General features: G+C 35.0%; 1 long non-coding RNA gene across 1 annotated transcript in view; it reads right to left on the reverse strand.

Moving 5' to 3' along the window:
* Nucleotides 1-17,109: 17,109 nt before the first annotated feature.
* LOC138174740 (uncharacterized) overlaps nucleotides 17,110-27,275 on the reverse strand; it is a 106,383-nt gene continuing 96,217 nt past the window's right edge. The window contains exon 3 of the long non-coding RNA XR_011171812.1: nucleotides 17,110-17,436. This is a non-coding gene — a long non-coding RNA (uncharacterized lncRNA). The remainder of the gene's footprint in view (nucleotides 17,437-27,275) is intronic.

The raw sequence follows: 27,275 nt of genomic DNA on the forward strand, positions 1-27,275 counted from the left end.
TCTTTCTTTCTTTCTTTCTTTCTTTCTTTCTTTCTTTCTTTCTTTCTCTCTCTTTCTTTCTCTCTCTCTCTCTCTTTCTTTCTTTCTTTCTTCCTTTCTTCCTTCCTTTCTTCCTTTCTTTCTTCCTTCATTTTATTCTATCTTAAAGTATACCACATGTATGGCTCAGCTGGGAAATAATTTGTCAGAATATTATGTCTACCTATTTTCATATATGAAATAAAACTTTATTATATCAATTAGAATTTTTTCATTATCTTTCAGGAATTATTAGTTATATCTCTCTTCCTTTCATTTGATTAGGGTAATAGATAATTGAGTAATGAGCACATTTGTTGTTTTTATTCAGTCATTTTTCAATTATTTACAATTCTTTGTGATCCCATTTGGGATTTTCTTGACAAAGATACAAGAGTAGTTTGACATCTCTTTTTCCAACTCATTTTATAGTTTAAGTAACTTGCCCGGGTTCACAGCTAGTAAGTGTCTGAGAATATATTTGAAATCAGGAAGATGAATATCCCTGACTCCATGCCTGGCACACTAGCCACTACACTATCTAGCTTCTCATAAATATGATATGTAGTTTCCAAATACAACCATAACAGTAAATAAGTGGTTTGGTGCACAATATAGCAAACTGCATAAGAATTAAGTTCTACCTTAATGAAATCCACTCAACTCATTGAAGTTTGTTTTTTTCTTTTAATAAGTCTCTCTTGGAATTTGTCAACATAACATTAAATTACCAACTTAATTTCTGATCTCTGTCCCAAACCCAATCAAATTCATAATTTGACCTTGCATCAATTCTGTAAAAAGAGAAACATTCTGTGTTTGACCAAGCATAGATTACTGGGGTATTCCACTAGAGATGCTTTTAAAAACTGATATCACTATTTAGTCATATAGGATCAAATAATCATAAGTTTACAGCTAAAAGATGTCAAGCATGCCACATAATTCAACCTCCTCATTTTATAGATGAAGAAATCAAACCCCAGAAAAGTGAAATGACTTGTAGGTAGTTAAAGGGGTAGTTAGTGGCAAACCTGGGATTGGAACCAAGAACATCTGAGTCATGAAATAGCCTTCTTTATTTTGTACCATGCAATAAGATAGTCTATAATGATCTTGATAAGACCCTAAAAATAAGAGAGTCAGCACACTAAATTATCTGGTGATTTCAGTGCAAAGATAAGTATAGGGGAAGAAGGTGAAAAGATGGTGAACAACATTATTAAATAATAAGAAAAAAATTTTTTGTAACAGCAGTTCTCAAACTTTTTGGTTTTATGACTCCATTATGCTCTTAAAATTATTGAGGTCCTCACCTCAAAGATCTTTTATTTATATGGATTACATCTATCAATATTTACCATATCTTAAATTATAATCTCAGTATTATTATAAATATAGTTTTGATCTCATTGTCTTTGAAAAGGGACTTGAGGATGCCTAACTAATCTGGACTACACTTTGAGAACCAGTGACTAGTAAGGATGATTAGCTGTAAAAGACTCAGCTACTCTAATCAAGGTAATAATCTAAGACAATTTCAAAGGAACCATGATGAAAAATGCTGTCTACCTCCAGAGAGAATGGATGAATTCTAAATGAAGAATAAAACATACAGCTTTTAGTTAATTTTTCTTGTTTTATTTTTGTCAGGTTTTTTTTTTTGCAACATAGGTGATATGGAAATATATTTTACATGATTTCACTTGTATAACTGAAATAAAATAGCTTTCCTTCTCAGAAAAGGGGGAGACATTGAAGGGAAGGAGAGAATTTAGAACTCACATTTTAGAAATGATTGTTTAATTTTTTTACATGTAATTGGGAAATATTTAATGAAATAATACATATTTCAAAAAAGAAAACCAATCACCTAACATATTAAAGATTGTAACAGAGTCTTAAGCCTATATGCTAAATATTTCCTCCAAGAAGGGAGTTAGGAGGTGCCAGATATGGTCAATATAAAAGAAAATAGTAAGAAAATTAAATTTATCAAATTTTAACATATAGGAAATGATTGGTCATAGATGTGTGGTAGAGGAATGATTTACATGAATGCCAAACTAAAACAAAGAACAAAATTGAGATTATATAATTTTAAAGTGAGGCAACTCTGACCTAATTAAAGAAATTGTTGACAATAGATAAAGAAACAGACATCAAGGCAACATATTGACATTTCCTATAGAAGTTTAGCTGATATAAATTAAGTGACACAATAAGATTGAAAGAATCTAGAAATCATCTTGCAAAAACTTGTTCTCTTTGCAAAGCAGAGAAATACGGCAATTAAGAGCAGTGGTGGATTAGAATACAGATTCACTTGTGAAATATTACTGAAGAGGATGATGAAAGAATATGAATATAGAATTACTTCATTAAAAAATAAAAGAAAAATGAGGGGGGCGGGAAAGCACAAGTCTCCAGGAAATTGAACAAGAGATTCAACTAAGCCAGGTAATGACAAGAGCCTTTAAAAAAGAAACTTGAAGAAGAATAATGATATTGACAAAAATAATAACTATAAAGATATTTAAATGTTTTTCTAAGAAATTGTTTTCACTTTTAATTACTATGGAATTGCCATAGTTGAACACTTGACATCACAGTCCCAATTGTCCCGCTCAAGGAAAATAAAAAAAGATAAGATCAGGAGAGCAGTTGGAATAGTTTAATAATACAAAGAAGGTCTCTTCTGGAGGAGAGAAAATTTTCAGATTGCTGAGTGTATTATTCTTAAGATATCTGACAGATGGGATGACTCAAGTTGCTTGAGGAAAATCCATAGCTTTTCACATATATATTTTTTAGTCTGGACATGTGATTTCATTAGTGTAGGAAACTTTTAGTGAGGAAATACCATCTACTAATGCGGATCAACAATTGTTTTATAATTTAGTCATAAAATGGGGCACAGAAAAGTTAGATAACTTGTCCAAGGTCACAAAAAAAGTAAGTGATCGAAGCCAGGCTTGAACCCAAGTTAGGAAGACCTGAGTCCAAATCCAAGCTTACACAAGTACTAGCCACATGACACTAAACAAGAAGATTAACATCTATCTGCCTTATTCTCCTCAAGTATAAATTGGTGCCCATAATAGTACCAAACTCACAGGGTTGTTATGAGATTCAAATCAGATCAAAGAAGATAATATTTGGAAAAGCGCTTAGCAGAGTATCTTGTTCGCTTCTTTTCTCTTCTGTTTTATGTGTATAGAGACTGGTTTTCTATTCCTAGGACATAATAACTTTCATTGAATTTATTACAAAAAAGATGATAAAATATTAATACTATTCCTCAAAAAGCTTACTTTACCAAATCTGCATTTCTAAAAGGACAATCCTTCTGTGTATTGAAATAATCCTTGATGAAGGATTGAGAAGGGAACTAGTCAGTTTTTGCAACTGATCTTTGGTGGCACTTCATTGCAATTGCACAACTAACTTAAAGATGGAGTGAATACAATACCCCGCCTCTTTCCTTATTTTAGTTGTTGTTGATTATAATAGAACATTTGATTTAGTTATGCAAAATGTTGCCTAAAAACTGCTCCTCTGTTAAGGTGGCTGTTATATCCCCAAATCATATGAGATTTCCTTAAAAGTATTACAAGGCAAATGTATTCAATGACAGAAATATTAGGTAAGGCACAAAATGGACAGAAATATTTTCTCTAAAGTCCTTGCCACTGTCACAATAAAAGTCCAATGTAGAGCCCAAGTTAAAAATGGTATTCTCTTGATGGAGAGGTCCACCAGATTTTCTAGTTGTAGAAGACATCATGCTGATCACTTTAAGTCTCTGAACATTACAAAACTTCTAAGGTGGGATCTGTAATCATGCAAAAAAGTTCTTCCTAACTTTCCAGACAAGAAGGGGGCAAAATCAATTTGAATAAGAATGCTTTTTGCTTAGAAAATTATATGCATATAAAAGAAAAATCTATGCAATTGCTTCATCCCTCTATATACAGTTAGATAATAAATAGGACTGAAAATTAAACAGGAAGTGAGTAGGCTCTATTGTCTTTGATAAATTGCCTGGTATGATTAATGATCTAAAGTTTCTCCCTTTAAGAGGTGCAAATTTTAATAGCAATAGACTTCTGGTGATACCTATAGTTGTGAAACATGAAATACCATGGGCATGGAAGAATCAAAATTGAGGGTCCTGCAGAGGGCAATGGAGAGGCATATAGGAAGCCTGAATAAGTGACAACATGTTATCAACAAAGCTTTGATAAAAGGACACATATAACAGATGCCCTCATCCTTTATCCTGTCAAAATCAGCTGATGACATTGTGGATAGAGTGGTAGGCCTGGACTCAGGAAGATCTAAGTTTGAATCTGAACTTGGATACTTACTATCTCGATGACCCTAGAAAAGTTGCTTAACTCCTATTTCCTTCAGTTTCCTCAACTTTAATATATGGGTAATGTTAGCACCTACTTCTCAAGGTTGTCATAGGAGTAAAATGAGATTATATTGTAAAAAAAAACAAACCTCTTAGTACACTACCTTGTACAGAACAAATACCATGCAAATGCTTATTCCCTTTTCCATTTATCTCATCATAAAAATGTAGGACCAGAAAAAGGGACAGGCTGGTTATGCAAAAAGAGCAAGGGATGACTGATGGACACCATGTGCTTTAGTAATGTCCATACAATGCCTAAAGATTTAGAGGAATGCACCCAAAATGTTGAGTGGAAGCACCCTATAGTATTTGTGGAAAGATACAGATAAGAATTACTTAGATTTAGAAGGAACAGATAGGTTGCAAACTGCTAAATTTGGGTGAGTACTCACATTATTAAGGTCCCATGTCCATCAAACTTTTTATGTATGAAGGCTATAGGTTAATAAACTGATAATCTTCTTTTATTTTTCAACATCACTATCTGATTCTGTTTCTCCACTGGCACATCTTATATAGTTTGCCATGCAGTTCAGTCTCTTGGTAATGTTTTCTAGAAAATTTATTTTGACCTCATCCATGTTCCCTAGTTCATTGCTGTCAACAGCATTTCCACTCTCACCCACTCATATTATTTTGCAACCAAGATGTCACCTTTGATGTTTTTTTTTTCTCCCAGGTTCTTCATATTCAGATAATTTCCAAACATGACAGCTATTTTATATATAGTACCTAACAATCTGACAATTCCCATCTTTTTCTACTGCTAAAATGTTTGACCATGTGATCTGTTATATCACTATTGCTAGGGACCTTAATCAGAAACAGAACATACAAGGTTACCTTCTATATGCTATGGTAGCCAAAGATTTTTTTCCAGTACTTTTTGTTTCTCCATAAAGATGTGACATAATTTTAAAAGATAGCAATGAAAGGAAAAGTAATAGATCAAAATCATTTTTTTGTGTTAATGATGCTTAACTACTACTGTTTTCTCCCTGACTAAGCCAGTATCTTGCTTGAACTTCTATTGTACATTAATCATCTTAAAAATGAGTTAATTTTTGTCTTTCTTGATAGCTTCCTTTCTTGTATGTAACATGTACATTTGCTTTGTGCACTAACTATACTATCCATGCTTTTGTCTTGTTCCTGCTCTTTGCCTCAATTTCATTTTTTATTTGCTCTTCTTTCCCCGCTTCTTTTTGCCATCTCCCCAACACTTTGAATGATTTGAAAATGAAGATTTATCAAACTGCCAAGGTATTACTTTAATAGGCAAAATTTGACAAGCTTTCTCTCCAGAAGCTAAAATGATCAACTTTCCTTTTGCATATATATGGTAATATAATAAAATGTAAGCTCTTTGAGAGTTGACTTTTTTTAAATATTTTTGTTTGCTGAGCATTGCTTAAGAAATGTTTGTTGAATTGAATACCATTGTGTCAAAGGCTTTTTCTGGAAAGGATGTATATTAACAGTGGAAAAGCACTGTAATCTTATCCATTTCAAAATTATGCAATCATGCTGCTAAGGGCATTAGTTAACTTGGAGTATTTATAGGATCTTATAAGTGTCATGGGTCTGTATGGCCATGTTTATGGGGGAGCAATGCTAGCTCAATGTTTCTTTTCAAACCCAGATCATGCATCTATATGTTCCAGGAGCTGTGCTAACCACTGGAAGTATGAATAGAAACAAAAAGAAAGACCCGCTTTCTCTGAAGAAACTTATATTCTAGCAGGGGAGGACAACACATAAAAGGAGGCTGAAAATTTGAGGATGTGGATCAGAAGTCAACAGAGTCAAAGTGGTCCCAGGAAAGGAGTAAGGACTAGGTAGGACTAGCCTTGACTCTTCCTTGAAGCCTTGGAAGAAATTAATCAGTTAGAGGAGGTGTCTTCATAGGTGGAGGAATATTCTGGGGTGAGAAAGCTTCAAGGACAAAAAAAATCTTCCATGATTAGAAGGCTGCTGGGGCATGGTAGAGAAGTTAGAAGAGTAAAGGGGGAACTGGGAAAGGAGAAGAGTTCCTGTCAGTGTTTATTGATTGTCCTTATAGTCAAATGCTATGTGTATTTTTTAGAAGATTAAGTTTAGCTCAGAGCAGTTTTTGTAATCACAAAACTATTATATGCATGCTTTTACTTCATTTGCCTATTTTAACATTATCTGACATAACACAATTATACTTTTATTTATTAGTGCTGGTGTAAAGTCAGGATTCTTATGATTAGAATTCTATTACTATTTACTGTAAAAATAAAATACTCTGTTCTAGAAAATAATTTTCTATGTAAAAAATGTCCATAATCACACTCGAGAGTGTGGGGAAATATTTGTATAGGTTTTAAGAAGACTAAATTATATTTAATCTACATAGAATGTTTTGAAGTTCAAAGGAAAGTCTGCCATATTTAAACTAGGATTCAAATGTCAATTAATTTCTATGAGAGGACTCTATCTTTATTTTTTTTCTTTAAATAAAACTTTGGGTGTCTAATTATAAATATGTATGTACACACACACATATACACAGCACAAATTTTGTTGTTAGTTGTTTTAGTCGTGTCTGACACTGTGACCATCCTTTAAGAAATATATTCAAAGCAATCACCCTGGGAGATAATTAGCTCAAGTATCATTAAGCCTTTTTTAAAGATGAGGAAATAGAGGGTAAAAGGTTTAAAGTGACTTTACTGAATTTGTAAAGTCATTGTGTCAGAGCTAGGATTTGAACCTGCATCTTTCTGACTTCAAGTCTAGTGAACTTTAGGCTGCACAAATACTAGCTCTTTCCAAGTCTAAAATTAACTCTTTAGAAAGATACAGTATTTTCCAGGTCACCAGAGCGTGTATCATTTACTAAATTAATCTTTGACTTCATTGTCATTGTTAATTATACATTATATTTTTTTTGTATTGAATAGCCAGGCATGTTCTACATATGTATTAAACACATATATGTGGCTAAATTTTATTATGCTTATGATAAATAGGCATTTTAAACTGGATTGACTCAGTGTATTGAAGTCAAAGAAATCAAATGATCTAGAGTTTACTTTATAATTTGAAATACCTTTATTTTTTTGAGTACATAAGTCACAGAAAATTTTCCTAATTCACAATAATAACTGGTATTTTGATGTAATAATTTTTATGGATTGTATCTAGTTTGATCTACAATAAAATCCTGACAGGTAGTTCATAAATAAAAGTTTTATTAACCCCATTATACAGATGCAGAAACTGAGTCTCACAAAGTTTAAGTGATTTGTTGAAGGTCAGCTATTAAGTGTCACTGGAAAGATTTGAACCCAAGGATCCCTGACTCTATATCCTCCTTTCCACTATATTACATTGCTTCTCAAGAAAACTTCATGTAACTTGCCTTCTTTTTGCATTAGATGTGAATTTTCTCAGCTGTCAGGATTCTCACATTCACTCAGTGCCAGAATTTCCATGAAACATGAGTTTCCACAAGAAATATGTCTGTGGCTTAGCTAAAGCTAATCTCTCCTCCGGTCAATAGACCGAGGTGACCTAGTTTGGCAGGGACAGGGATTGGAAAGAGTGTGATGCCACTAAAAGTGATATTTTACAAGAGCCTCTAGGAGTAAATGCATATAGGACAAGTTCAAGTATTTCTCCTCTCCTCTGTAATAGAAAAGAAAGAATTATTCCAAGAGTCATCTCTTTATGAAGCTTATATAATCAACATTGTATATCACTGCATGCTTCATTTATTTTTCTTGGAGAAGATGTCACCTAGACCTTAGAAGGTATTCAAATGATAGATGAAGATGAGCTTGTCTATTTATAAATATAAGAAAATCTATGTTCAACAATATATCTGCCACATTCCTTGTCCTTCTACTCCTCTCCAACCTGCCTTTGTTGTGAGAAGGATAATACTGCTAAAAGTAAAATGTAGGCTAAGAATTTGGGGGGGGGAGGGAAGAGATAAGTTGGCTTCCTATTCTCCACCTAGAAGGCAAGATGTACGCAGAGGATATTTACAAAAAGAAAGGGAACACTTAAAACTAGATTAAGTAAGGAGTTGAGCAAAGTAATATTTTTTAAGTTAAAAATCATAGAGATGCTATAATGTCATTCATTTTTCAGACCCAAAGAATTTTAGAAGCAAAAGCTCTTAATCCTTTTTTTGTATGTCATGGACTCATCTGGCAGTGAAGCCTATAGAGCCCTTCTCAGGAAGAAAAAATTCATAATTGAAGGAAATTGTGAATTTCAATTAGAGGACTAGCAGAGGAACATGAGAAAATAACAAATGAGTTTTCTCCTCCAACTTCACGAGCCCTTTGACATCTATTCATGGCCCTGCGACAGATCTATGGACCCCAAGTTAAGAAGCCCTGATGTAGAGCAACTTGCCCAGAATCACACATTAGTAAATGACTGTCAGGACTCTAACTCAGGGTTCTGGTGTTTTCGGCCATTGTTTCTTCCACTACATCCTGTTACTATGGAAATGGTGTGTTATACTGCTGCAGCAGCTGCTATTACTACTAATTATATAAATTGGCTCATTAATAATCATGGGCTTCTTCAGCAACAACAAAACTTGGTTCACAAAGCTGGGATAGGACCATATGTGGTGTTGTTTGACCATATTCACTACTACTTCTGGCATCTATGTTCACTTATCATACAACCGGAGTCTGACTTCAATCTCTCAATTATGTGCACAGAGAACTCACTAAAATTACTACAGGGTCAGCATTTGCAGTGAACTGAAGTAGTTTACTTTCATAAAATGCTTTGTTTTCAGACTTCCCCCTGTTAATCTGGCACATATTTCTGATGACTGCTTAATATTTAAGTTATGCTTTAAAAAGCCATCGAGGGACTTAAATGTTAAGAAAACAACCAGAAACCCAAACTAATGGGAAGTGATTTATTCAGGATTTCCCGAAAGTTTTGAATACAGAATTCTTTACTCTTTATCTTATATTAAGTCACAGTGACACTTTGAGAGAGTGGACTAGTACTGAAAAATATTACATAGTTCATTTTTTCTTCCAATACTCTCACATTATAGATAAGGAATTAAGGACAAAAGGAATGAAATCATTTGTCCAAAGTTACACATTAGAAGAAATTATACTTGTACTCCTTCTTCTCACTGTAAGTTCAGTTATATTTTATCCCACCATAGTTATATTCCACCAAGGTATATTTCAACAGAGCATTCTTGAAGATGTCTTGAAATCATTATTCCCTTTGGTTTAAAATCAAATAAAAGATTTTTTTAAGTATCCCTTCATTTATTACAGTAATTGGTTGGAAACAGATTTTTATATATCTCCTACCTATAGAAAATATGAAGTGCTTTCCTCTTCTAGAACTTACCAGTCCACCTTAATGATACATAGTGTTACACAGGTGTGTATATCAATATTTTTAGGCATCAGTGAATTCATGCATATGGGTACTTCTTGTACTAGTGCAGATCACAGGCCATCTTCACCTTGTCATCCAGAGTGATCTGTATTCATGTTCCTCTGCTAGTCCTCCACAGAAGATCCATTTAATATCTTCTTCTAGTTCCTTTAAGATTTTATGGATGCCAGTGCAGAACCTTCTGTCTATTAGCTATTCTTTCCTCTTGATAGGTGACCATATGTACTTGATGTTATTTTTTTATAACACTTCTCTCAATAAGTCATTTATTTTTGATAATATGCTAATTCTTATACTCACCCTGTATGTCTCTGTTGCCTTTTGGGTTATTTGCAATTCTGATACTTCTAAAATCCTGATGTTCTATGATTCACAATCATATCCATGAATGTGGGATTATACATTTGATTTTCTGGACTTTATTTATTATCCATATTTTTTTAAATAGGCTTTGGTGGGAGCAAACTGCTTGGGATCATTGAAAATGCTGCCTAGTATCCTAAATCTAGTCTGATCTCTGATCCATGAAACAGATGTGCGTGTGTATAGAGAAGGACAATTTAATTTTATCACCTGTTTATGTGGAATGATACTGTTAGTGCTTTCTGTTTTCATAGCAACCAAATGTTTAAATTGAGAAGTAGGCCTTAAATGTTTATAAATATAAGTGAATTAATCATCACAGATGCAAATAACTTGAACACTTTTCCCCCAGAGAAGATGAAGAATAGGGAGAAGAGGTTGGTACTATCTGTCTTAAATTGGCTTTCATGAAGGAACCAATGACTCATACCTTTTCAACTTTTCAGTGTGTATCTTAGAAGGTGACAATGATGGATGGCCACTTTGTCAGACTATATTCCCTGCGGCATAGTCTTGGCATTAGATACTGGAAACTTTTATCCTTCTCCTCCTAGCAAAGTTTAAAAATAGGGAGTATATTAGGTATTTCAATAATAGGCATTTCCCCCTTTCTTATTAGTCTATTAATTTTGGTACCATTGAAGGTAGAAAAGATGATATATAAACTAGTTCTTCCATTATTTCTAAGTTATCCTCTAGTATGAGTACATACACATTGGGAAATAGTACTTTTTAGTGCATTGGAACAAGTAGTAAAATTGAATAGACCCTAATTTCAGCTTATTAATACTAATATGAATGAGAGATGGTTAACATAAAGTCAAGAAGGCAGTCAGACATTGGGAGAAGCTCATTGGTTATAACATCATCTGTTACTAGGCTCATTCATATAGAATTCTCTCTGTTTCTTCTATAGCATTCCCACTGCCAGAATTATTTGGCCTTTATAACTGGCCTCACCACTATGGTCGGCCAGATCAATGATTTTCTTATTGAATTTGATTCTATAATATAACTTAAATCTGATGTCCTATTAAATGTACTTTTGTGAGATATAGAAAATATTTAGTTTTCTGGTACTTACAACCTAACTACTCTGTATATGCCTTTAAAGAGAGATATTAAAAGGATGGAAAGCAATGAGATGATGTAGATTAAAATGGTCACCTCTGTGTTTCCTCTCCTTGCTTTCCTCTTTGGAAGCATTTTGGGGAAAAGAGAAAGTTGGATAGTCTGGCTTGTTTCTATGTTATTCCATAAAATTGATTGGAATGCAGAACAGGTAGGATGGGCCTAAAATATGTAAAAGTGTTAACACTACTGTTAACTTTTTTTTTTCTTTCTTTGGTTTTAAATTTTTATACAAGGAAAGGTTGAAATGATGGGAGCTTGGGATGGATAAGCGATATATTTATAAATGAATGTGATGTAAGTAAAAATAGGGCACTAATAAATAAAATAAAATAGCCAGAAAAAATTTTAAAAACCAAGTCATTTCATCTAAAAGTATTTTTGGTTATCTGTCAATAAATCTGCTTGATACCTCCAAAAATAATATGTTGGTAAATAACTTCAAATGTGTTCAGTTGACCCCAGCTTTACATTTGCTAGAAGGAGCCTTAAATTACCAGACTTAAAAGACTGTAATGATATTGAAAAGAATATATATTTCTGGCATCTAGAGTTCCCATATGGTATCATTTAGTGAAAGTCAACTCTTGTTCCTCATACAATATGACTAGAACCAGAACAATGGGGTACCAGGCAGAGGCCTCATACAATTCTGACCAAAGCCAGGGATATTAAACTGAATGCCAAATGGACCAGAGCTGTAGACAACAACCCTGCCTCAGATATTAATGTATGCTTCACCAGTGAGGTATCCCCTGGATGTGCTTTATCTGCTCCTGTATTGGGGTATAACTACTTAGCACTTTGCACAAATGAGTTTAGTCTGGTTCACAGAGATCCATACCTACCATCAAAACTCTGTGCTTTCCAATTCCAACCCCCAAGCTCCTCTTGGTTTGGAGGAACATTTGTGTTAACACACTGTAGCTAATCAGTCATTAAACATTTAAGTACTTACTATGTGCTAAGTGTTTCTTCCATCACCTTAAGGACTCAGAAATAAAGGCACCAGTCAACTGGGTACCTCCTTTATCTTTAAGCCAGCAGATTTATATTTTATGCTACTCTGTTCTCATTGATTTAGAATCTCGACTTCCTTTTGCTACCTTTGCTCAGAGGCTTCTTCCAAACATCCTACTTCACACCTGTTCTTTTATTCCTCAGCTCTATCTTTCAATTACACATTCTGGAACCTTAGTCTCATTAGTCATTAAGTACATTTCCTCTCCCTCTTTGATCTCTTTCCCCCCATGATTTCCTCTTCCTTGCACTCATGGAAACTTGGCTTTCTCCATAAGAAAGTACATCCTTGGTTCCCCTTTCCAGTTTTGAGGAATTATTTTCTCATACCCCTGACATGCTGGTCCAGGAGTGGGAGTGATAAAGAAGCAATATGATAACTCTTTCTTCTGGCCCATAGTGTCGGAGGTATGAGAAAATAATCCTCTAGTACAGAAAGAGGTAACAAAGAAACAATACTCCATGGACAACCTCCTTAGACTAAGTGTCATTTCTATATCTCTTTAAGGACACTCATTCCTCATGCCAAAACACACACACACACACACACACACACACACACTCATGCACACATATGCATACCACTCCCATAAACACCACCCATCACCACCAAAACCTTACAAAGTCATATATTTTTCTATTACTTTTATGTAATAACATTTGTCTTGGAAAGAGGTATTGAGACCAAGTGGTCTCCTAATGCCTTGCCTATAGTAACACTTTAAAACGGTTGTTGGATTTAATTGAACTGAACTGAATTGAAATAAAAGTCTAGCTTATGTTGCATCTAATATGTGACCTTTCTAAGTGGTCTGTGTTATGTGCAATACTAAAAGCAATAGGAAATAGCTCCAGTTTCCTTTCTACACTTAAAAAAAAGACTACCCAAATTATTTTCATTTTTGGGGGGAATGATTGACATTAAGCAATAAGTTAGTTGCATAAAGTACAAAAGAGTCCTGTGGTTACATTGTACCTTTTATCTTCCTACAAAGAAGCAAAATATTTAATAGTCTATTAAATGGTAGCATGGAGAGAGAGATTCACCAGCAAGATAATGATTCCTTTAAAAATAATCTATGATTAATTCAATGTGGGTAGGGATTAATTCATTTCATTAACAATGCAGATTTGCATCTGTTCTGCAATTTATACTCTCTGAGAGTTGGTTGGGGCAGTAAGAAGCTAATTGACTTGTCTAGGGTCACAAAGCCAGTATGTACCTGAGGCTGGACCTAAATCCATGTCTTGCTAATTTTATTTTTCAGAATTCAATTTTATTTTTATTTTCGGTTCCAAAATATCTCCCTCCACCAATTCCTTCCTTTACCTATTGAGAAGGCAAGAAATACATTATAAAATATAGTTATGCAAAACAAATGTACACATAAACAAAGGCATGAATCAAGGAATTAATGGAAGCAAGAAAAAAAAAAAGTACATTTTAATCTGCACCCTGACTCCATCAGTTCTCCATCTGGAGGGAGAGAGTATATTTCATCATGAATTTTTGAAATTGTGATGGACCATTGTGTTGATCAGTTACTTAGTCTTTCATAGATGATTATCATAAAATATTGCTGTTACTGTGTAATCTTTATAAGTTTTAGGTAAACTCGCTACTCATGACATCATACTGACTTTCACTAATGTTTACATGATGGTAATTTTGTTGATAATGAAAGTGAGGAGAAGAGAATTAAAAAAAAATAAAACAACCTTTCAACTTTGTTTAGCTTCTGAGATCCATTGTACTCAAGCACTCCTGTTTTATGGACTTTTGTATATTTGGTTTCATTTGAGGGGTAGAAGATGAATGGGATAGGGGGGTTAGTTCACTGATGGATGTTTTAGTCCAGAAAACAGGTTTTCTGAGCCTTGAATGTATCTTGTCAATTCTCTGAATGAGCACTGATTTTCACCTGCTACCCATTGCCTTGTGCAGAATGGGATTCAGTAAGATAGGCTTGTGTTGCTGGGAGACTCATACATGACCTGAGAAGAGCTGCCTGCAAAGATAATAATTCAGCTTGTGGCTAGAATGATTAACAGCTGTGAATTATGAGTAAAAGTATTTACTTAAAATGTAAAAGTGTAGAAATCTATTTTTATAGCAGGCACTGAAGACACTGAGTTATAACTGCTTCCCACCCTGTCCGCTGCGGCATTTCATAACTTGCCAAGTTATCATTTTACCACCCAAACCCTTAAATTGAGCTTATGTTTACTTCACAAATGAAAACATTTTTTTGGCCTTAGAATCTACTTTTCAGGACCAACGCTTTTAAAGTTTGAGCCTTTTTTTTTACAGAATTTTTAGTGGCATCATTTTTCTTTATATGAAACACCTACATGAAATCATTACATGACGAAGATATGATTAAGTAAGCTTAATTTGAATGTTATTAGCATTTTTCTAGGAAATTTGAGCATCTCTCTTTTGAATGTCCAACTGATTACAATTCTCTTCCTTGCTGTCTCATCTCCAATTCCCATGAAAGACCTTCCTCCATCTCCTGACTTTAGCCATTTGTTTCAAATGCCTATAATTGTCTTCTTTCTCAACTCTGACTTTTGGCTTCCTTAATTTTTTCAAATCAGCTACAATCCCATCTTCTGAAAGAAATCTTTCTTAATCCCCCTCAATTCGAATGCCTTCCCTTTATTATTTCCTATTTTGCTGGTATCTAGCTTGTTCCTACATAATTATTTGCAGTCTCCCCTATTTGATTGAGTTCCTTGAAGCCAGCAACTGTTTTTACATTTCTTTGTATTCCTAGATCTCAGCACTGTGCCTGGCACACAGTAGGACTTTAATATATGTTTATTGACTGCCTAAGTCTTGTAACTTTCAATCCTGTAGCAGAAAAAGCTATTTTGGATTTAGATTTAAGTCTCTCAATGATGTATTGTTGAAACTGACTTGGATAATGTAGTGAGGTTCACATTTGAAGTTATCACTGGACAGAAGTACCAATATCCCCTATTCTACAAGAGGCTTTTCTAGGTTCCCCTTGATGTTAGTACCTTCCTTCAGAGTTTTACTTCTAAATTACCCTTATATATCTTGTTTGTATATAAGTTTTTGCATTATGTCTTACCTATTAGATTGTAAACTTCTAGAGCAAGGATTGTTTTTCCTCTCTTTGTATTATCAGCACTTAACATAATGGCATAGTAGCCAATGAATAAATACTTCTTGATTTCATTTGTAGAATGAAGGAAAGAAACTCTAATATAGACTTCTTGACTTCCTTTTTTCTCATTGCCTTTCACTTCTAAACATTTCCTCTTCCTCCATGTCCTCTTAGGTTCAAGCAATATTCTATATTTTTTATTTACCTTCCAAGAATAATGAGTGCTTCATATTTTGTAATTGATTTAGAAGCATTTATTCAGTGCCTACTATGTGCCAGATACTATATTAGATGCTGAGGATTGTAATGTAATGCCAAGGAAAGGCAACTTCCCAGGTTCAAAATACCAGCATAGGTGCTCTCTATTTTATTCAGTGACAAACCAAGAACAGAGAAGATCAAAACATGACATCATTCAAAATACAGCATTTACTAAGTGTGATTAAATAATCTCCAAGGACTACCCCACCCCAGGACCTTCCAATCATTCAATCAATTACAAAGTCTCTGTTCTAAATACTTCTCCACCCCTAGGCTATACCTTAATTAAGTCCACCACAAAACCCCTCTTCTCAAATGGAGATTAGTTTCCAAACATAAGGTCAAAAGTTCCCCACCCCTGGATCACAATTGAATCTACCTCAGAGTTACATCAAGTTTAAACACAGCACTTAATACCCAAATGGAGGTCTTTTCTTCATCTTGACACGAGGCAAGTTCTCAGCAATCTTAGTTCCTGGGGAGACAAGGCTTAGCAAAGCCACAAGATACATTGCCAGTCCCTTCATGAATTTATCCTCTGTCTGTAGAACAGTCCTAGAACCCCTGAACACATTAGCAAAGCCCTCTCCCAGGATTTCTGTAAACATACAACAAGAAAATCCTTCTTCAGGGCTTCTGAACCAACAGAAAGGCTCCCAGACCCCTGCAACAACAGCACTGTCCTTCACCAGTGGACAGTATTCACTCTGTCTGCAGGACAGTCTCCAGACCCCTGCAACAACAGCACTGTCCCTCACCAGTGGACAGTATTCACTCTCTGTCTGCAGGACAGTCTCAGGGCTTCTTAACCAAATGCCAGGTTCCAGGACTTCTTCAACAGGACAGTCTTTCACCAGTGGACAAATCTGGCAAAATAACATCAAAACAGACAGACAAAGTACCAGCAAAACATCCATGTCTCCTCAGTCCTTGGCAGCTCAGGGGGCAGGTCTCAAAAGTCCAGGGCAATTCAAAGCGGCCACCAGCAATTCTCTTAGCCTCTCTCTCTCCCTCTCCACGAGGTGCTGCTTCCAAAAAGATCTTCCGCCTCTCTCTAGTGTCTCTCTAAATCTATATCACCAGCTCCTCCCAGTTCAGGACTTTCTTTTCACATCAACAAGCCCATCCCACAGGTGGGATTAACAAGCTCTGGGTTTTAACACAATCAATTTGAAAACCAAGCCAATACAGGGGAATCTTTAATTGCCATTACTATCACAAGGATACAAAGATAAGAATTTTTAAAATTCCTGCCATTAAGTAGCTCACATTCTTTTTTTTTTTTTGCTTTTGCTTTTTTGGAGGGGGGAAGACTGGGTAATTGGGGTTAAATGATGTGCCCAAGGTCACACAGCTAGTAGGTGTTAAGTGTATGGGTCCAGATTTTAACTCAGGTCCTCCTGACTCCAGGGCCAGTGCCCTATTCACTGAGCAGCCTAGCTACCCCTGTGTACTACTAATAGGAATTTGAAGATCTTCCCTGCCCCTTAATAAGCCTAAATTGTACTTGAGGACCTTTCATTATTTGAAAACATACTGTGCCCCCAAATAGGCTTCTGCTCACCTGGAGCCTGTGGTGGGAGGCTTGTTTTTCAGGAAGGCAAAACTTTTGTTTCTTTGTAGTCAAGTGTGTCATGAGAGTTGTGATGTTCTCTCACCCTAGAGAAGAAAAATACCGCTGAGGTGAGGTTTTGCTTTGGGGCTCACTTTGGGAAGAGGTGTATGATTTGACCAGATGAGATTCTGGGCAGCCATTGAGCTCTCCAGCTTTGAAAACCCAGATGTTGGTACTTCTCTCTCTAGTGACTAACTAGGTATGGATGTAATGGTGAGAAAGCTAGAAGGCCTGTCTGTGGAATTGTGTTATTTTTTCTTGTAACTTCTGTTTGCAATCTCTGAAGTTCCAGGTGCTGACTTTTTCCCCTGAACTAGGTAAATGATATATGTTTGATTGATTAAAGTAAGATCATTATCCCTTTTTGAGTTGCTTTCCTTTAGAAAAATAGATCAAAGAACCTGTGCTAGCAGCCATCCTGGGTATGCTAGGGTGCTTTCTGCTATATCCTGTAGCAATTCTTATGGAGATGGGGAAAGATAAGTCCATATGTGTGTACATACAAAATAAACATAATGTGAGTAAATACAAATAAATATAAGGTAATTGTATAATACAATAGTAGATAAATTTAAATATAAAGAATTTAAATTCTCTATGACAATTAGAAACTGAAATAACTTTTGGGCTCAAAAGGATCATTTTTACACTTCACTCTTCAGAGAACATAATGTTCAAAACTCAATAATGAAGCTTCCTACAGTGAGCAGAAACCTATTTGGGGGCACCTTATTTAGATATAAAATAGTATGGGAGGGAAAAGCACCATTAATTGGGGAGTGAGGGGAATCACAAAAGGCTTCATGGTTCTCCTTGAATGACAGAATGTTATAATAAAAAGGGGAACCTAAAAGACTAGACTATTTCTCCCCTAACTTATTTACATTGGTTGTCATTTATTTTACACTTTTAAAAATCAAAAATTTGTCTTTTGAAATCTAGCTTTGTGTCTGCCCTGTAATCCTTTGATCTCTTTGTTATCCCTGGTTGAAGCTTTCTTTTGGATATGGAAATTTTCTTAAGAGGTTGTGGCCTAAATAAGACCCCTTGGGATAAATACAGAACACTGTTTCCCTTACTTGAAACCTATATGACAGTGTTGTGATGGCTAACAGTCCCTGGACACAATGCTATATTTTTAAATGACTTTACAGTCAGGAAGTTGCAATGTTTGCACAAGATGTATAAATGACCTTTAAAAACATTTGTATCTCTTACTTTATTGTATTGGTACTTAGCCAATTTTAGTCAATTAGTTTAATTGGCAATATGTATTAATTTTGTTATGTATATATACTCAATTTTTATAATACTCAATTTACTTGAAGTGTGAATATACACAGAAATAATATATTAAAAGATCAGTAAAATTTCTTAAACAGGATGACATCCACATATATAGGCAAATAAATACTGATGAAAATCAGGGCAAATAATTTTCAGCTTGTAATACTGGCTTTTGAAGATGCCTCACTGGATAGTAGCAACAAAGTCAGAGAAGCAGGGATTGAGATTCTGTATGACAATTAGAAACTGAAATAACTTTTAGGTCCAAAAGGATCAGTTTTACAGTTAGAGAACATAATGTTCAAAACTCACATGTACTCAATTTTTATTCAATAATGAAGCTTCCTACAAAGGCTTTAACAAGCACAGATTCTTTGAAGTTGGACTAAAGACATTTACTTTCAAACATAGAAAGGTATATTTTTCCTCCTACTTATTTCTTGTGAAGTTTTACTCTACTTTTTTGTATTGTTCTATTTGTTTTTTTTTTCCCTTAACCTTGGTAAACTATACACATTGGGGCTATAGATTGGAAGGACACTCTATAGATCTTTTGAAAAATATCATCTGGTTCCCTCAAAACACAAAAATTTCTACAAACACTACTAATTGGACTTGGTTGGATTTATGGGGTTGCTGAAAAACCAATAAGGCAAAAAAAAAAAAGATAAAAGTGAAACTCTAATAGAAATGTGATTTAAAAAATAACTTGGAATTATTTTCCTATAAACTTATATCAGGTTGTATAAATTTGCTTCAATTTCTAAAGTAGAAAAATATGATACAGTGGATTTTGAAGTAATTGTCAATAAACATAAGAATTATATAATACACAGGGCAGGTTTCTCAAGTTGTGGTTTTAGTTTTTAGTTCAAAACATTTTGGGGTTTAGATCAGAACATTTTGCCCTGGGTTGGTTAATTTAGGTTTCTCCACCCAAATGGACCAAGTAAACAAAACATATGGTTGAGTTTTTATATTGTTAAATGCAATCCCTTTTATTTTATATGGCTGAAAATATTTTGATGATGACTGTTAGAGAAACAAAGATTTTCCTTTACATCTACTCTCTAATTTGGTACTTTATTTATTACTTAGAATCTTATAAGTCAAGTCCTAGATTTTCCACTCAAATGTAATCCTCAGCAATATAACTTGGTTGAGACATCATTTAATTACATTCAATGGACTCTTATTAGAAGTTTGATCATATATCAGATATGTTGTTATTAAAATTAGATATCTACATCTCATATTCCCAAAGCTTAGAAGGACTCAGGAAATGAGTAGTGTTAACTTTGATTTTAAGCACCAAGGAGAAGTAAGTCTGAAAGGCAAGGGGCAGATCTATGATATTATGCTCAAATCAAAAGAATAAGTTTTCATTTAGAATATATAAGCTCTTTTCTAATCCCATCTGATTAAAAAATAACTGCAATATGATATATTTATTCTGCCCTTAAGCACTTATAAAGAAATTTCTCCTCAAAATACTGTGTTAGCATAATTTTTCCCCACATGAGGAAACTGAGACTAAGAGAGTTTGCCTATAATTTCATAGCCAGTTTGTGTCTTTATTAGAGAGCTAAGATTCAAATCTAGGTACCTTAACTTTGGGACAACTAGGTGGCAGAGTGGATGGAGTGCTGGGCCTCAAGTCAGGAAGACTCATCTTCCTGAGTTCAAATTTGGCCTCAGATACTAGCTTTGTGACCCTGGCAATTCCCTTAAGCCTGTTTAACTCAGTTTTGCCATTTACAAAATGATCTAGAGAAGGAAATGGCAAACCACTCCAGTATCTTTACCAAGAATACCCCAAATGGGGTCATGAAGAGTTGGACATGACTGTTATTGACAAAAAATAACCTTAAGGCCACTAAGATCTTATGAAGTATAGTTATAACACGTACTTGGAATTTTATCTTAAAATTTGGTCCAAACATATGATTTTATTGGTAAAGGGAACTTCTATTGAGGAAACTCTCCATCAAATGAGATCAGCAACTATTCTGCCATTTATGGTCTTGCCTCAGGGCATTTAAAAGTTGATTTACTTTGAGTCAAACAAGACAGTTTGCAATCTACCATTTTGCAATCAAGACTTTCCTAACACTTAGTCTGGCTGTCCTTTTTTTTCCACTAAACAGTGCTGAGTAGAATACTGGTAAACTGACAAGGATATCGTTTCCATTACTCTTCCAAGAACATCTGTGGAAGGCTTATACATTAGTGTATTTTAGAGGCAACTTATGGACTCTAGAAATTAATAGTGGGGGAATTTTTCTTTATCAGGCTTTCCTACAGGACTTGGCCAAGCAAGAAGGAGAGAAAAGAAATACTAGACACAAATAGGAATTCCTTTGCATCCTGGGTAATGCTTATAGCTGAGCATGTCTCTATATTCATTTTCCATTAAGTAACATCTCAGATTCCTTCATTAAATCAATTGTAACCCTCTTTTCCAACTCTAGTTCTGAGAAAAGTAATCACCTGTTCACCATCTTTCCTAATAAAGTCATGTCAATCAATTTTCCTATTAGTACAATCACTATTCTGTCTCCAAAACACTCCTCCTGGCCACCACTTCCCCATAATGTGTGGTCTTTCTCTATTGGGATGTAAGCTCCTTGATAGAAGAGATTGTCTTCCTCACTTGCATTTGTAATCACAGTACTTAGCACAATGCCTAGTACATGAAAATGCTCAATAATTTTTCATTTATTCATTTTGATTTGGGACGCCTGAATTTAATTACTTTTTGTTAAATATGCATGTTTGTACTTTTAGTATTTGTATTAAAACAAATGAAAACAAAAAATAATTCTCCAACTACAGAAGCTACTTTAGTTGTATTATAAACTAGGCTTCCCATAAAAAAATACACACACACACACACACATATATATATATATGTATTTCCCTATATATTTTTTTAAAGCAATCGAGGTTAAGTAACTTGCTCAAGGTTACATGGCCAGTTATTATTTCTGGGTGGGTGCTAAGTGTCTGAGCCCGGATTTGATCCAGGTCATCCTGACACTGGAGCTGGTGCTCTTACTCGCTGAGCCACCTGGCCACACCTGTTTCCCTATATTTTTGATATGTCTTTTTATGTTCCTGATTTATAGGGTAAATAATGTACATTAGGAATATCAGATATCAAAAGTTGATTCTAGGGGCAGCTAGGTGGCACAGTGAGTAAAGCACCGGCTCTGTAGTCAGGAGGACCCGAGTTCAGTTCTGGCCTTAGATATTTAATACCCTCCCCCCCCACACACACACACAAACTAGTCATGTAACCTTGGGCAAGTTACTTAACCCCAATTGCCCTTCAAAAGGCAAAAAAAAAAAGTTGATTATAGAGAACTTGCAGAATGATTCTAAACAGGATTTGGTGATGCTATCATTTATATATGAGAAGAGTATTGGTGTAGTCATAGTAACAAAAGCCTTGTATTTTATACATAAATTGAAATGCCCTCATACAACCCTATTTATTTTTAACTTTTCTTCCTGAGAATATAGCCAATGCTGGAGTATGAAAAACATCCCTAAAGACCCTATTGATTACAGAAAGTGGATAGTATGTGAAACATATATTGGGTGCTTTTCAGTAACAACACAAAGCACAATGGAGAACATGGAGCCCAGGGTACTACAGCATGGTTTTACTATTCAGATTTTATATTCATAAATAATTTTGAATTGAAAATTCCGCATAATTTGGCAAATATTTTGGTTCCTCCATTCCTTACTATCACCACAGACTCCTGTCATTCAATTTCTCCCATCCTTTATTTCAATTAAACATGCTTTTACTCTCCTTTGCTCCTTAACCTCCTCCTTAAATTTCTCAATCTCCTCCTGTTTCCTCTATTCTGTCAGAGTCTTCTTGATATTATTTCCCTCTTTGTCCATCCTAGTCAATTAGTCAGCCAGGCTGTCAGTCAGTAAACATTTATTTAGTGCCTCCTATATGCCATACACTGCAATAAGCACTGAGGACACAAAGAAAGGCAAAAAGACAGTCTGTGTTCAAAGAGCTCATAATCAAACAGGAGAGACAAGGAGCAAACATAAATGCACAAACTATATACGGTATTGATAAGATATAACAAGCAGAGGGAAGATTCCAGCAACAAAATGGTTTGGGAAAGACTTCCTATAGAAGGGGCAATTTAATTGGGGACTTGAAAGTTGGGAAAGCAAGTGAGCCAAGATAAAAAGGGGAAAGTGTTCCAGGAATGGGGAATAACCAGAGAAAATGCCCAGATGTGAGTAATGGAGTGTCTTGTTCACAGAGAAGAATGAAAGTCTGTATTACTGGGTCAAAGAGTGCATGACCAGAGTGAAGTGTAAGAGCACTGAAAAGGTAGGGAGGAGCCAGGTCATGAAGGATTTTAAGTACCAGAGGATTTTGTATGTAATCCAAGAGGTGACAAGGAGCCACTGGAGTTTACAGAATGGGACTGGGGGAAGCGGAGGAGACATGGCCAGATGTGCTTTAGGAAAACCACTTTTACAATGAGTTGATGGTGGATTGAAGTGGGGAGAGACTTGTGACAGGCAGGCCCACCAGCAGGTATTGCAATAGCAGTCAAACATTTCAAAGATGTCCTTGTTAGAAGTCTAGAAATCCTTACTCACAAAGACTACATCTTTCCTGACAATTACTAACCCTGACAAATTAGCATCATCCATTTTTAACTATTTGTACTCCTAGATCGAAATTCATGATATAGAACTTCTAGGCCCTCAACAACTGTCTGACAATGATGTAATTCTTCTCTTGCTGATTTCTTATTTAAAACTGTATCAAATCTTTTCTCTTCTACTCAACCTCTTGATGTCACTAGAAAAACCTAAATCTTTTCAAATTACTACTCTCTACTACAGCCGGCGGCTGGTGCTGCTGCTGCTGCTACTGATTGGTTGGTTGTTCTTGATTCTCAAAGAGTTCCCAAATGACATCATTACACTAATGTCAAGTTTTAATGTGTCCAACTGTGGCTGATCAGAGTAATACATGCTCAGAATGCCCCACCACATTGTGCCGACCACACAGGTCGGGCACAAATAGTCTGTGGCATGCTGCTACATACCCACCTCTTCAAACTACTACTTCATTTGGAGTTATCTTAACATTCCTTTTTACTGTATATTCAGTTATATGGTCCCTTCCTTCAGAAAGATGCCCCCCTCCCTTCTAGTTAACTCCTCTTCCAATTTCTCTGGAACCTTGTTCCATCAATTAATCTATTTCTCTTTCATCCTTAGTCTTTGTCCTCCTCCAGATGCTTGCTTACAAATACTCCTCTCTGCCCAATCATTTAAAAACAAATCACTTTTTTGGTCAATCCTGCTACCCTCTTAAATTGCTGCCACACTTTTCCTTCCTTTCACTGATAAATTTCTTACTGGAAAAATTGTTGTTCCACCTTACTTCTCTGATCTGCAAATTTGGCTTTTGCTCACATCAATAAATGTACTACTCTATCAAAGCCCTATCTACCAGAGCTGCTTTATCCAAAATATTCTTCATATTTTCCAAATTACTATTTTTCTCATTTTTCAACATTCTCAACTTGGTTTTTGTAATTCCCTGTTTATCTTTTTATTTCTCTGTCTTCTCAATCTCTACTGCTTCCCCTATTTCTACCTTTACCCCCAAAATATAGATGTTCCTCATTTTTTGTCTTCCCTTGATTTTTCCTCCTCTATATTGTCTTCCTTAGTTTTCTTACCTATCCCCATGGATTTAGCTATCACATATCCACAAATTATTCTCATATGCTATTGGTTCTATGGGAAACAGTATGATAAGCTACTAAGGAGAGCAGTCTTTTAAAAATTTATTCCATTCTTTCCAATGAACAAGTGAAGAAGGCAACTGTCTTTCTCAACACTGCATGCTGCAAAAACAAAGCCAGAAATATTTTTGAAAGTAATGTGCCCCTTGAATAGAGCACTGGCTCTGGAGTCAGGAGGACATGAGTTCAAATGTGATCTCAGACACTTAAAGCTAGCCCTGTGACTAGACTGTAGTCTAGACAGATTATGAAAGACAAGCCAAGAAATTGCTAGGATTAATGAAAAACTGAAAACATCTTTGCTTACAAACACTCTCCTGAATTACAGGCACATATTTTCAACTTTTTGCTGGATAGTTTTCTCTAGATGTCACACTGGCTACTCAAACTCATTATCTTTAGCACTCCTTATCTTGCTTCTTATGCTTTTTTTTTTTTTTTTGTTAATGTAACAACCATCCTTCTAGTCACTAAGATTAATAATCATTTTATAAAAATAATTTTTACTCTTCCCTTGCTGCTCATATCTAATCATTCATTAGCTTTTGTTATTAGCTCTACAAATGTCATTTATATTTCTTCTTTTTTCCCCATTTCCAGTATCTTTATCCAGTATCACTTCCCCAATTTTAACCAGTGCAGAAAGGTCTAACTGGTTTCCTTGTCTCCAGTATCTCTTTTGCTCTTTAGTCATTCCTTATACACTGCTACCAGTCAATTAGGATAGTCATTAAAAGTGTTTGGTACTACAGAATTAAGCCTACATTCCATAAGGTGTTTTTAAAACAGAACTCATTATCTTTCTCCCTAAATCTGCCCAACCTTCTTCCTACCTCCCCTATTACTGTATGGGCCCCACCATCCTCCTATGCCTCAGGTTGACAACCCAGGATCCAACCATGATCCTTCACTATTTCTCTGCCCACCCTGCTCCCATAACCAATATATTATTGAGGCCTATTGATTTCATACTTGCAACATCTCTCAAATAAATGCCATTCTCTCCTTTGAAGCTGCTACCACTTTATCACCTCATGCCTGGCCTATTTATTGTAATGGCTTTCTGGTGGGTTTGCTTGCTGCAAGTCTCCCCCTATTCCAATCCTTCTAGTCAGTCACCAAAATGATTATCCTAAAATGCAGACTGACCATGTCAGCCCCCACCCAATAAACTTCAGTGACTCCTTTTTACCTCCAGGATCAAATACAAAATCCTTCACTTGACATTCAAAGCTATTTATAACCAAGTCCCCCTCAAACCTCTGATCCCTTTCTAGCCTTTTTTTCTTTTGTTATTTTTAGTTCCAAATTCTTTCCTGCCTTCCCTTCCCTCACCTATATAGAAGGCAAAAAATATTATACCCATTATAGATATGAAGTCATGCAAAATAAATCTTCCATCTTGTGAAAGGAAAAAAAAAACAGCAAGAAAAAGAGAAAGCAAAAGAAAATAGGCTTCTTTTTGCATTCAGAGTTGATCAGTTCTCTCTCTAAGAGATGAAATTTTTTTTTATTGTAAGTTCTATGGGATTTCTGTGGATCATTTTATTGATCAGAGTAGTTAAGCGATTCCCAGTTGATTGTCATTATAATATTGCTTTAACTGTGTACAATGCTCTCCTGAGTCTGCTCACTTCATTTTTCTATCAGTTTATATGTCTTCCTGGGTTTTTCTGAAACCATTACTTCTTCATTTCTTATAACACAATAGTATTCCATCAATTGTATATCCCAACTTTTTCCATCATTAGCCAGTTGATTGGCATCCTCTGAGTTTTCAATTTTTTGCCACCACAAAAGAGCTACTATAAACATATATTTTTTGTACTTTATAGGCCCTTTTTTCTTTGATCCCTTTGGGGGTATGAATGTAGTAGGGTATTGTTGGGTTTAAGTGGGGGTATACTTTGAAATTATTCTCAAAATGGTTAGACTAGTTCACAGCACAACCAGTAGTGCATTGGTGTACCTATTTTCTTACATCTTTTCCACTATTTGCTCTTTTTCTTTTCTTTCTTGTTTGCCAATCAAATAAGAGGTTGGTACATAAGACTTGTATTCCTTTGCATTTTTCCAATTATTAGTGATTTAGAAGGTTTTTTTTTTATATGACTATTAATAGTTTTAATTTCTCCTAAAAACTACTTGTTCATATCCTTTGACTGTATATGAATTGTGGAATGGATCTTTTTTTTTTTAATTTGGCTTAGTTCCCTATATATATATGTGAGTAATAAGGCATTTCTCAAAACAACTTGCTGTAAGATTTTTCTCCCAGTTTCCTGCTTTGTTTCTGATTTTGACTGTGTTGCTTTTGTTTGTTCAAAAACTTTTAAATGTAGTGTAATCACAATCGTCCATTTTGCCTTCTGTGATCCTCTCTATCTTTTGTTTAGTCATATTTTTTTTCCTTTATCCAAATATCTGAGAAACATGAGGTGCCTACAACACTCCTCAGTGAGGCCCAAACCATATTAAAATGTAATTGAGAAATATTTAATAAAATATATAAAAATACAATAAAACATAGATAACATTGCATTTAAAAACTAAGTCAGTATGTAGCCTGCAGGCATCCTTATAGATGCATTTGTGGCCCTTATTTCTATTTGAGTTAATACCACTGCTCTAGGACATGACTTAATTTCTTTCCTAACATGTCTCTATATATCACTTCTCTTTGTATCTCTCCCAGCAGTAGGAGTATCTTGAATACAGTAGGTAATTAAGAAATGTTAAAATTGAGACCTATCAGTAAGTATATCCACTCCTGCTATTAAATCATG

This window comes from Petaurus breviceps, unplaced genomic scaffold, assembly GCF_028583685.1.
Source record: "Petaurus breviceps papuanus isolate PSGF00001 unplaced genomic scaffold, PetGlider_PUasm1.0 76, whole genome shotgun sequence".
Lineage (NCBI taxonomy): Eukaryota > Metazoa > Chordata > Mammalia > Diprotodontia > Petauridae > Petaurus > Petaurus breviceps.